The sequence below is a fragment of the Paramormyrops kingsleyae genome, chromosome 7, assembly GCF_048594095.1.
Source record: "Paramormyrops kingsleyae isolate MSU_618 chromosome 7, PKINGS_0.4, whole genome shotgun sequence".
NCBI classification, from domain to species: domain Eukaryota; kingdom Metazoa; phylum Chordata; class Actinopteri; order Osteoglossiformes; family Mormyridae; genus Paramormyrops; species Paramormyrops kingsleyae.
This window is the reverse complement of record NC_132803.1, coordinates 18,209,383-18,221,858: the sequence shown is the minus strand read 5'-3', so window position 1 is coordinate 18,221,858 and position 12,476 is coordinate 18,209,383. Positions and strand designations below refer to the sequence as shown.

At 39.5% G+C, this 12,476-nt stretch overlaps 1 long non-coding RNA gene across 3 annotated transcripts; it reads left to right on the top strand.

Moving 5' to 3' along the window:
* Positions 1-148: 148 nt before the first annotated feature.
* On the top strand, positions 149-10,939 carry LOC111849947 (uncharacterized). Of its 3 annotated transcripts, none has more exons than XR_011992382.1 (4): positions 149-285; positions 5,125-5,281; positions 6,670-6,767; positions 10,220-10,939. It is a non-coding gene; the product is annotated as an uncharacterized lncRNA (long non-coding RNA). The 3 variants fall into 3 exon arrangements; XR_011992381.1 differs by having other exon boundaries at positions 6,670-6,816; XR_002839662.1 differs by lacking the exons at positions 6,670-6,767; positions 10,220-10,939 and having other exon boundaries at positions 5,125-5,416.
* The last annotated feature ends 1,537 nt before the right edge of the window (positions 10,940-12,476 follow it).

The following is a 12,476-nucleotide window of genomic DNA, read 5'->3' as shown; positions in this document are numbered from 1 at the left end:
TGTTTTCGGCGAAATTCGTGGACGAAGGCAGATCAATTGTTCATTATTTTTTTCCAGAAAAAAAAATAAGCCGCGGCTTTAAATACGTCCCACTTGTCAGTCAGAAGGCTACATAGTTTGCCTCTCAAACCCTGGACGAGGAATGATTAGGGAATGAAGTGGATTTCATCTGCAGCGAAGCCTGACGAAAAAAAATGTACTCTCAGTAAATCCAAAATAGCACTTGACGAGTCTTGACGCAATTTCTTGTATGCAGAAAGGCGCCTATGGATGAACCATAGAGAGGTAAGCAAGCAGCTCGGGCGCAGTTTTCATCCTTCGCTGTCTCAGAGAGAGTTCAAAATGTTTGCCTGGCTGACCCGTCCTGCAGCGATTCCCGATAATGATCTCATACGCACAGCACACGGCCGGAGAATGCAGCAGCGCGGGCTGCTCGCTGGCGCCCCCAGCGGACAACCGGTACACGACGTCACGCTCCATAGTCTTACCCATCTCGCATGTTGCTCCTCAAAACTAGCATGTTTTTCATTTACATTTATTGTAAATAGATTTTAGAGTAATCAGTTCTACACGATGATATGTATATGATTTGGGATTCACGACATTATGGCTTTTGTATGTTTGATAAAACGTGGTTTGAATCTGTAGAAATATTTATGCGTAGTCTTTCACTCTAAGTAAGCTTTTAATAATGTATGGGAAGTAAAATCTAGATTTAACTTTTACATTAGTCCAGTTTAATTTTATCATTCTCGAATTTACAGGGAATCTCACCAAAGTTAATTAAAATTTTCAATAGTATTAACTGTGAAGAAGAATTATTGTCTTTGATGTTTAACAGGCCTACTAGAGCAAAAAAATCACAGATTTGTTCCATTCTTAACTACATTATGCTATCCACCAACAGGCGTAGTATAGTACCTTTGTCTAAATGTAGAATAAATGTAGCATAAAATCTACTAACATATTACAATAATAATATAATAAATATGTTTTAGACCTCTTCGGTCAGCTGAGGTTGAGTTTATTTTTTCTTGGTATTTCTTGAAATATGTTGCCGCATGTCACAAGGTTTAGTGAGTAGGCATGTCACTCCGGGTTGTTGGTTCAAATTGCTTTGCGCTTCTTTGGAGTTTGCGAGTTCTTCTGATGTTGTGTGGGTTTGATTCCCACAATTCAAAGATAGCACCATTAATTTGATTGGCATCTCTGAATTGCTGATAGTGTGAAAGGGTATATAGCCTGCAATGGACTACCACTCCCTCTGGGGTGTTCCACTACCTTGTACCCTCTGTTGTTTGAAATTAGGTCCAGACCCCCCTCCTTTACTCCATATTGCATAACTATTTTATTTTTTTATTTAACCTTTATTTTTCCAGGCAAGTCACTAAGGGCAATTAATTATTTACATTGATGGCCTGGCAAAAGGCAAAAGAACCTTGTTCAAGGGGTAAAGACATAAAGACACATAAACAAATAATACAAAAACAAAATGCAGTATAAACATGCAATATTTTCATCAGTAATTATTCAGATATGAAACAACTACATATATCTATGAGATAGTCTTGAATAAGGTTTTTAAAAGCTAGCAACGACAACAAATTGTCTCATTTTAATGTGTTCCAGTCTCTGTCGGCAGCAGTCTGGAATGATAATAAACCAAACTTTGTGTTTGCTTTGGGTACTCTCAATAATAAGAGTTTGGCACTACGGGTATTGTAAACAACAGATCATTTTTGCATCCGGTGACAAATATGGAGGAGGCAAACCTAGAAGAGTTTTATAGATGAACATGAACCAATGTATATTTTGACGTGTGTCAAAATATACATTGGTTCATTCTAACAAATGATTTGAGGTTCCCAAATTGTAGAGTAGCCATAAACAGTGCAGAAAAACTTGACAGAACTGATGTCTTACTCATCTTACTCACTTAAAACAAACCATTTTATTCCTAATCACAGCATTAGAAGAAGAGGTCATTTTGACAAGCCATAGTCTGCTAAATGATATGCCTGTGATTTATGAAATAAAAAAGTACTTTTATTAGAGAATTTGCTGATCATATAACCTGTAAACAGCAACAAATATAAAAGTACCTGAATTTCCCTGAGGGTATGAATAAAGTATTTATCTATCTGTCACAGCAGTTCAGAGAAATAGCTGCATATTTATCACATCAAAGACCTTATCACTTACCTGCCTACAGAGACATTGCTTTTAGATTGAAGTGTTTCTAATTGAAATTACCCACCGGGATACACAGAAACAATGTTTTCCTTGTTAAAATTTCTCTCATATAATTAGAATGACTGTCAAATTCAAACCCATTTCACAGTTATCCACCTTTATAGTGATATTTCAACAAGTGAAAATAAATTAAATGTATATATTTGTATGACAGACACAAATATGATTTCCATCATGATTTTGCTTGTTAAACTGAGCTCATCACAGCTCCTAAATTTATGCCCTGTGAATTCTGAGATTGACATAGGATGGATGTGACCAATAACTAAATAAGTGGTTATTAAAGATATAGTAAGATACCGATGGATTAAACTGAATAATGAACAATTCGATCTATTTTGTCCATATTTTTTCCTCGTTCTTCACCCTTCATAAGTGACAAATACCAACTGGGCCATAGTGGTTAAGAACACAAGACCTAAACTTGAAAACTGCCTGTTTGAATCCCAGGAGAACCCAGAACCCATGAGGATGCAGTGACACACCCACCAGCTCATACTTCAACCACTTATTTTGGTTCTGGGTATCCAGATGAATAATTGCATAACGAACTGATTCCCTTTGGTTGAAAATGTAAAAATGGGTGCAAAAAATGACTCTGCTCAGGGATAGCACTGCTGCCTCACCTTTCTTTTGTTGGGAGCCCGAATCCCTCCTCTGCTCTGTATGTGTGGAGCTTGCATGTTCTCCCCATATTGCTTGGATTTCCTTTGGGCTTTCTTGTTTTCCAGTGCCGTCCAAAGACATGTAAGTAGGCTAATTAGTGCTGGCAAATAATTTGCTGCTGCAGTAAAGTATATGTAAGCCCATGTGCTCTGCAATGGACTGCAACTTGTACTCCAGCCTTGTGACCTATGGTGCTAGGATAAGTTTGAGGTTCTAGGATAAGTTTGAGGTTCCCCCTGTGACTTTGACCAGGATAAATAATTAGAAGATGGATGGATGGATGGATGGATAAATGATCTTCCAATTACTAATCAAGGGCAGGGTTACACTGAGATTAGATCCTATCCCAGGAATCATAGGGCAGAAGGCAAGAAAACTACCTGGTCAGGATTCCAGTCCATCCCAGGGCTGTTACTGTACGTGTCAAATGAATAAATGGTCTAGCAGCTGACATTAATTCCTTCAGCCTTGTCCAAAAATTCTTAGTTTGGCAGGAGTTAGGAAATGTTGTTTGAAGTGTTGATGAAAAAATGCCAGACGTGTAATTCGCTAAGTCACAGGAAGTCGGTTCTCTGTATGAGCAGAACTTTGGCTAACCACTTCCTTTTGAAATGAGTTTGACAAGGTGGTCAGAGTGCTTTTTTTGGCTAAGTATTTATTGTTTGCAAATTTCATATACAGTTGCATGAGATCAGATGCCCCTGTAATTATGTGCTTGAGTATAAAAATGTATATATTTTTATAATAAATTAAATTACAGTTATATTGTGTAAGTTAGCTTAACTTCTTAATGTGTGTAATTCTGCGATGAACTACATAGCTGAATTAATGAAAAAGGTGAACAATTATCCATGTAATTATTGGTACTGTTATGAAATTACATTGAATTGCAGTGGTGATTTCCCTAGCTGCCCTCCCTGTAGGCACATCCTGACTGCGCTCCAGTGTGGTAGCACAATACTCATACAACAGACACTGGCCCTGCAATGCTATCATTGCATGAACGAGATCTGACCCCATCTACCTGACATGACATTTCACCAAAGCTTTCAGAACCCCAAAACATGCTATTTCATCTGTAATGTGGCTAAACTGCACTCAAAAGGTGTTTCTCCATATTCTTAAGGGAGGTTCTTTGTAATTATTTCTGTCATGCAGTTACTATTTAGCACTGTGTAATATTTGTTGTGCTGGTCAGCTTATGTGCTTCACCACGTTAATGTCAGTTCTGTTATACCATGAAAGTCCACTAGAGGTCATGCTGTAAATGGTAAGAGTTACTGTAATACTTTTTAGTTTCTGTTTCAGTGTTACCCTGTAATGCCAGTATGAACACTATAGATCATTGTAAACACTGAAACTGAGATTGAGTACATTACTGTAGGTGTTTTAGATGTATCTAAAAAGTGGCAACTTCTCTGAAAGTAAGCCTCTGCCTCACATTTCCTGGCATATTTACCCAGTCTCGTTAAAATGATCAAGCTGGATAGTCATTTTTAACAGCAGCCTTCAAATCTAATTTTCTTTAAATAAAGCAATCAGGCAATGATGATACTCTGACTGTACTGTTTTATAGGCCTCAAGCTAATGAAATTCTCTGTCTTTTTCAGATCTTCATGCATGCCCATGTGTTTTTCCCTGTGCTCTGACAGTTGTCCAAAGGTTAAACAAATGTGTTTTATTTGCCATTTGCACAAGTCCATTGGAATGCTTCTCTTTGCCTGCCCCGTTTTGCTAGACATAGCCTGGGGGTCACAGTGCATAGTCAGCTAACTTGCAGTGCCCCTGGAGCTAGGGATTAAGGGCTTTGCTCAAGGGTCCATGGGCTTGTGACTGTGCTGTTGAGGTCGGGCTTGAACCAGGGATCTTCTGATCACAGGCACCATTCCTCTGAGCCACTCACCACCCACTACCATCATGCTTCACAGAAGTTATAACGTTGCATGAATTTGAATTTTGGGCAAATTGATGAAAAATACCAACAAATATTACTTTGATCATAAAATTATTATATATTCCATTATTCCATCCATCTTCCGAATAGTTATTTTGATCAGGGTCTTAGGGGGATCTGTAGCATATTCCTGCCAGCACAGGACACGAGGCTGCCAGCTTATCACAGCCCACATACAAGGACACACTGACACACAATGGGAAAGTTAAAAGTGCCAATTAGCCTAATTACGTGTCTTTGGACTGTTGCAGGAAACCATATTATCCAGAAAAAACCTGAACAACATGAGGAGGACGTGCAAACTCCACACAGACAGAGCTGGAGATGAAACACAACAGTCACACCCACCACTGCTAATATTGTCATTCTTAAATATCACTCTGGGAATAATGCTTTCCAGGGAGCAAGGTGTTTAAGTATTTTAATGAATTATGTGTATTCATGTTGGAGTGTAAACACAATATTACTAAAGTTTGAATAATACTTTTCAAAAATGTTACAATACATTTGTAATACCATTGATAATTATAACATTTAATTTGATATTTCTTGTTGAAGCTTGTAATCTCTTTCCATCCACACAATTCAATCCCTGATCCCAAGTGATATATGTGTTTTGTTACACTTGGTTATTTACTATGTTTTAATGTTGGTGGTAAGTTAGTGGCACTAGGCTGAGGTCCATCATTCCTAGTAAATTTAATTGAAATCATCATGAATATTGTTTTATTGGGTATATAGGCTTCAATTCTGACCTCAGAAAGTGTACGTTGTACGTGTATCTTATTTCATACTCCAGTGCACATTGCAATGGGCCACTTCACATTTGTTGTGTGCCGCTCTCCGCATGAGCTTATGTTAACTAGATCACTGCCTGTGGCAGCTGCTGACCATCTTCAGTGACGCAAACTCTAGACAGACCCCCAGGTTTAGTTTCAGACTTGATCATGTATTAGTCATTACTATAAATATTATAGTAAATGATAAAATATTCATTACACTGTAGTCATAAACATTTCCCATTGGTTGCTAATGTCAGTCTACTGTAGCCATATTTAGTCTGTTTGTCTGAGCCTTTAATTGTGCGACTATTAAGCTGGTGAGCTGATGCTTAGAATGTGATGCTGACAATAGCTTTCAGCAGGTTCATGCTTTTCGGAAATAGTCATGACAGAAATACTGAATATTCAAGAATGAACATATTTATTTACAGTAGCCTATATACATGGGATTAGCTACAATCCACACGTATTTATGAATCAAATAATTTAAAAATTGAACTTATAAATAGAGCTTTTAAATAGAACAAGGAATATTAGCAAATGAGAGATGATCTTGCCGGTTGGCTGAATTCACATCCCCAGCAGCGATTGCTAGGTCACTGCTAGGATGGTACTTCCTTAGGATGGTCATGCATTGAACTTAGTGATGCATTGATGTGGACAAAACAAAACAACTGGCAAAAAATTGGCTCACCTCTGAGCTGCATAAATTATTTAGAGATTGTCACATGACAAGCAACTGGATGATCAATGACTTCAATGCAATCTATTATTTTGGGTATTTGGACAGAATTAGGGAAAGATCATACAAATACTTAAATTTACATTTACATATATTGTTGAGCTTAGTGACATCTAATGTACTAAATCTTCACATTCAAAGTAGAAATCAGTGTTTGAAATCCCTTAAAGCTGTCATACAGACATTTCCTATGCAAATAAGTCATATGATAAAACAAGCCAGTAGACTAGAAAGGTCACAGTATATTGAACGATCATCTGAATATTTTACAGAAGCAGTGATTGACCTTGTTGCATCCTGGGATTCGTGCACAGGCATGCTGCATGACTGCACAGTCACAGCTGAGAAACACTTTGACCAACCCCACCAGGTGAGGAGAGGCAGGTCAATGACAATTTCAATCAAAGGAGTGTTTCTAGGTGAGCATTACAGGAAAACAGACACAACTTATGGTGGTTAACAGTAATGCCCCCACACTCATCAATTTATTAAAGATGGTACATAAGTAGCTAAAGCTGAAATATATCAAAACGTATAATAAAAAGAAAGGAGCTAAAGCAGCCTTGAACTATTTTGTTTTAAACATTTCACTGGATCTTATATCTTTTATTGTATTATACCTATTAATGCACATTAAAACGTTCATTACTCAGAGACAAACAAAAAGTGAATCTTGCACTGGTGAGAAACCTTGACCCTCGCCCTCAGTAGTGTCCCCTTAGCTGCGGGCGCTGTAGCCTCCTACTTGACCCGGGACCCTCAATAGTGTCCCTTTAGCTCTGGGTGCTGTAGCCCCCTACTTGACCAGGGACCCTCACCAGTGTCCCGTTAGCAGCAGCTACTGTAGCCCCCTACTTGACCAGAAACCTTCATTTGGTGTCCCCTTAGCTCCAGGTGATGTAGCACCCTATTTGACCAGGGACCCTCACCGGTGACCCCTAACACTACGAACTGTAGCCCCATACTTGACCAGAGACCCTCACCAATGTTCCCTTAGCTTTGGGTGCTGTAGCCCGTTACTTGCCATGACTTGCTGAGATCATGAAGAAATTTTCACTCCTCACCTGTTAACATGGAAATTCTTGTCACATCACTGCCTAAATGTTATAAGTTGATAAGAACTATTTAGCAGAGAGGTTCATTTTAGGGTCTGGGTTGAGTTTCTGTGTGACTCTACTCAAGGGCAGAACACACGTGGAAATGCGAACACTTATACACTTAGTCAGATGAGACAAAACGAGACATCATCGAATCCCGAGGAACACCTTTGACAGGAAGCACAGAATGAGACAAGTGAGGAAGACACTGGAGAACATCAGACAAGAAGCAGAGTGAGATCAAGGAACATGGGGAGGAGCAGAATGGCCCCACGGGCCACTGGGCGATGTTCTTCACTATCATGTCCCTCTGGAAACAGCCGTCTCTTTTGTACACTGAGCTCCCTGATTCAACCAAGACCTCTGGAAAATAAAAGCTGTTGGTCGGGTACTATAGTGGCACTATGAAACCCATGGCTCACTTTTCATAAGCTAGCCTATAAGTCTCATAAAAAGGCCTATTTTAAGTCCCTCAAAGAGGCTTGGTCACTTGAGCATTTTACCCCAACATAATTAATAATAACTCTGGAAATACTAAGCGGCTTTTCTGTACCGTCAACCATCTCCTGAAACATCCTCCTTTTGCTCATCTAGAGAACACTGAGGAACAGTGCAATTGTTTCATTGCTCAATTTAAAACCAAGGTGAAGAATATACACTGCCCGGCCAAAAAAAAAGTCGCCATTTGAATTTTTCATTGGACCGCCTTTAGCTTTGATTATGGTGCACATTTGTCATAGTATTGTTTCCGCAGGCTTAAGCAACATCTCACCCTTTATTTTAATCCATATTTGCATTAATTCCATTAGATTGCATTAGATCCTGTATTGACAAGTGAGTTGAACCACTCCGTAAAGCCTCCTTCAGCACATCCCAAAGACCTTCAATGAGTTTAAGGTCACAACTCTGAGGTGACCAAGTTATGCATGAAAATGATTCCTCATGCTTCCTGGACCACTCTTTGACAGTTCAAACCCAATGAATCTTGGCATTCTTGTCCTGGAATATGCCCATGCCAACAGGGAAGAAAAAAATCCATTGATGATGGATGGAGGTGTAACATGGCCATTCAGTAGATTCAGGTACTCATCTGACTTCACTTTATTGCTGCATAACGTAGCTGAGCTGTAATAATGATCCAGTCATTGGCTCTTAAGTATTTGCTGATATAAATTCAAATGGTGACTTTTTGGCCGGGCAGTGTACAATCATCACTGCTCACCAGCTCACGTTCTTAGACTCTCTGTGCTGCCGACTTTCAACCTGGAAATTCCCCTCCCCTTCTCCTGTGCTGTTGATTCTCAACCTGGAAATTCCCCTCCACTCCTCTCTGTGCTGTTGTTTCTCAAATTAGAAATACCCCTCCACTCCTAGTTCATTTAACTGAAGTTATTCAGGATATTAATAGAATGAAACTTTCCACCTTCACCTTTGACCCATTAGCCACAGGTTTGATTAAGGCCTTATTTTCAGCCCTATGTCCTTTGATAACTTCATTTATTACTCACTCCCTCAGAGCAGGACATCCACTTGCATTAAAAACTGCAGTCATCACCCCTACTCTTAAGAAGTCCACACTGGATCCAAAAGTCCCAACCAACTACAGGCTCATATCCAACTTCCCTTTTCTTTCTAAGATACTGGAAAAGGTGGTTGTGATCATGCTCCAGGAACATCTCAACTTCAACAATCTCTTTGAGTAGTTTCAGTCTGGCTTTCGGCAGGCTCAGAGTACCAAAACAGCATTTCTCTGGATTACAAACGACCTACTGATGTTTGCTGATTCTGGTTCCCTCTCCCTCCTGATCCTCCTTCAGTTGACAGCCACATTTGACACTGTTGATTTTGACATTGTCCTCTATCAGATTTGTAGACTCTTTGGATCTGCAACTTAACCTCAAACCACCTACTTTAAGAAGATTAAAGACTGCATGAAATTCAACATTCTGCAGTTAAATAGCTCAAAAATAGTTCTTCTGGTCAGCACCCCCCACCAAGTCCAGCGTTCTCCTATAACTCATATCACATTTTCTGGCAACCACATTCCCATATCCTCTTCAGTAACCTGGAAGATTCAGAAACTCCAATACATCCAAACAGTGCAGCCAGAATCCAGATGAGAGTGAGAAAGCACTACCATATCACTCCAGTGTTGCAATCACTTCATTAACTTCCTGTTTCCTTTAGGATTATCTATAAAATCCTACTCCTGAGCTACCAGTGCATCCATGGAACAGCCCCCATGCCTCAAAAAAATTCTCACTAACTGAACTTGCAATCGAAACCACAGAGCCCACAACAGATGGCGCGTTCATGTTCCCAGGATTAAACTCCACTCTGTGGGGGACAGAGTGTTTTACCTGTGGAACTCCCTCCCAGATTACTTATTTTCTCTTCAGTCTCTGCCCATGTCGGGGGTTTTTGAACTCTTCAACATTAAACATAACCAACTTACAGTCACAATTGGAATGTTTTGTGTTGAACATCTGCTTGAACATCCCTGTCTTCTTGTATGGCTGTAACACCTGCACGCTATCAAGTGAGCTGAGATAAAGACTGGACTCCTTCGGTACTGTGTCTCTTAGGAGAATCTTGGGTACCACTGGTTTCACTTGTGTCAAACAAGTGGTTTCTAGGGGAGGCACATTACCTAAATTGTGAAGGAACATCATTTACGGCACTATGACCATGTGGCTCAATTCCCTGATGGTGATCTATCTCACAGGATCCTCATTGTTGGACCAGGCCAAGGGGATGCTCACGTAATACCTGGCTGCGGCAGATGGATGGCCATTTCCAGAGGGTGGGACTGGACTGCCTGTCTGGTTGGGGAGTCACCATTCGGGATCCCAAGATGTTTTGTCATGTTGTGGGTGTTACGTCCCTCTTCGGTTTCCTGTTTATTCCGGGTAAGGCTGCATTATGGGTTTTGTTTAGGTTGCAGGTGGTGGTGGTGGTTTGCTTTTCTAATTGATTACAGGTGAGACCTGTTGGATGGGTGGAGTCTTCCCTATTAGAGTCCCGGGTCCACCTGCATCAGGAGGAGAACTTCGTAGGAAAGACGACACCACGCTGAGTGTTCCTGCTGTTGAGATTTTTGTTTGTCTGAGTTGATATTCTGTTTTGCTGCTCTCTTATATTTCCTGGACTTTTGCTTTGGCGCTTAACTTCTTTCGTAAATAAGAACCTTAGATCGTTGAGCCAGCTGGTTTGGGTCTTTTATCTTGCGGTCATTGATTTGGCTGTAACAGTGGGTACGGCAACACGCTGCTCCAGTGTATGCTCTTCAACCTGCTCCGGCCCTTGTCTTTACTTTAAATGCAAACCTGAAATGCTCTTCAACAAAAACTGCTAAAAATTGTGATACATATAGATTCAGCAAATACCCATATATTATTGAATGTGGAGGTCTCTCTGAATTCCCACCCATAGTTAGCCAATTGAAGCCTCGGGAAACAGGCAAGATATGGCTACATTTGATTGAAATTGTCAACCAATGCAAAATATTTAGGACTACAATGTAATTAATGTAATATAATATATAATAAATCTAATAAATCTAATAATCCAATAAATGTAATTATTGTTTTAATATTTACTATAATATTTATAGTAAGGATTAATACTGCCAAGTCCATAGGCTTTTCTCTGAGGGGGCGTAACTAAGGTGACCCCAAGGAGTTCATTCATCCAAATAAATTTGTATAGATAGACAGACAGACAGACAGATAGATACAATAAATTATTATTTCACATTCATATGACTAACACAGGCCACATTTTGAAATATAACTACAATTTAATCAAATTGTATCGTATGGATTATATGAGGGGGTCATTCTAGAATTTCTGCCATGAATAATGTTGATTAGCAACTGCCACTGACCACTACTAATATTTACCTTTAATTCCAATATAAATGTATTTGGTTAGAGTTATAGAGGGAGCCTATCCCAGACAATACAAGGAATACGGTTAGGATAATAACACTGTAATAACACCAGTTAAAAGTAAAGCCAATAATAATCACAGAGAGACTAAAACAAAATGCAAAATGGAGATAAATACGTACTCAATCAGAAAGGGTTTTTCAGATGAACACACCCACACTGCTAGGAGAAATCTGATAGGGTTCCAGTCATCTCATTGCCTCTGACAAGCCATTAGTGTTCTCCTCTGATACAGAGGAGATGAGTCGTTGCAGATGTGCTCCCTGTTACTGTTTGGCAGAATCGTACCAGCATTTCTGTACAGACTGGCGTGACAACACACAGAGAAAGCCTTGTCTTGCCTTTGAAGATGAATAGTGTAGTAGACGCAAACATGGAAATATAATATATATATCAATTGTGTAACTGTGTAACTATGATTTACTTGTATATACATTATCAGAATACAAATTACTTTTGTCTGCTAACACACTGAATGTAATGTATACCAAGGTTGTACAAACAAGGATGTTTTTACACAGAAACTTACATACATATAGGTGTGCCTACAGAGGTTATAGAAAGGAATCACCCCGAGTCAAAAAAACAGTCGCTTTATAAATATAACAACAGTTTTGAACACATACACATATACATATACTCTCAACTGTAAAAGGTGACTGTTGGGTTAATGCAGGTATTATATGATGGACAGTGATGACAGCCAATAGATGTGTTGGGACTAATATGTGAACTACGTGGCTATGCGTGAATAAAACATTCTTTTTTGGCGGGTTCCAGTCCGAACAGAACCGAGGTGTCACAGTGTGATAATTCCTCCATAATTATTTTCAGTCTAGCTTTGGGTACACATACAGTACCAGAACTGCTGACCAGTTCATCTCTGCCAATTACAGTGCTCAAAGACAATCAAAAATAGAAAAGAATAACTGAGATTCATAACGAATCACCCCCCCGGCATCAATACTTTGTGGAACCCCCTTCTGGTTGTGGTCTTGAGTTTGTTCAGATACTTTTCTGCCAACTTAGCAC